The sequence below is a fragment of the Seriola lalandi genome, unplaced genomic scaffold (assembly GCF_002814215.2).
Source record: "Seriola lalandi dorsalis isolate HSWRI2012SDOR001 ecotype SW California unplaced genomic scaffold, Sedor1 jcf7180002054469, whole genome shotgun sequence".
NCBI classification, from domain to species: domain Eukaryota; kingdom Metazoa; phylum Chordata; class Actinopteri; order Carangiformes; family Carangidae; genus Seriola; species Seriola lalandi.
Genome location: NW_019525022.1, coordinates 11015 through 11730, shown reverse-complemented (window position 1 = coordinate 11730; position 716 = coordinate 11015).

The following is a 716-nucleotide window of genomic DNA, read 5'->3' as shown; positions in this document are numbered from 1 at the left end:
CATGGCAAAAAAAGTCATAAAAAGTCATAGTATAGCATGATATAAAAAGTCATAAAACAGTCATAGTATAGCATTGGCATAAAAAGTCATAGTATAGCATGGCATAAAAAGTCATGAAAAAGTCATAGTATAGTAAGGCATAAAAAGTCATAGTATAGCATGGCATAAAAAGTCATGAAAAAGTCATAGTATAGTAAGGCATAAAAAGTCATAGTATAGAATGGCAAAAAAAGTCATAAAAAAGTCTTAGTATAGCATGATATAAAAAGTCATAAAACAGTCATAGTATAGCATTGGCATAAAAAGTCATAGTATAGCATGGCATAAAAAGTCATAAAAAAGTCATAGTATAGCATGGCATAAAAAGTCATAAAAAAGTAATAGTATAGCATCTCAAAAAGAAGACATAGTATAGCATGGCAAAAAAAGTCATAGTATAGCATGGCATAAAAAGTTATAAAAAAGTCATAGTATAGTAAGGCATAAAAAGTCATAGTATAGCATGGCAAAAAAAATCATAAAAAAGTCATAGTATAGCATGGCATAAAAAGTCATGAAAAAGTCATAGTATAGTAAGGCATAAAAAGTCATAAAAACGACATAGTATAGTAAGGCATGTAAAGTCATAGTATAGTAAGGCATAAAAAGTCATAAAAACGACATAGTATAGTAAGGCATGTAAAGTCATAGTATAGTAAGGCATAAAAAGTCATAAA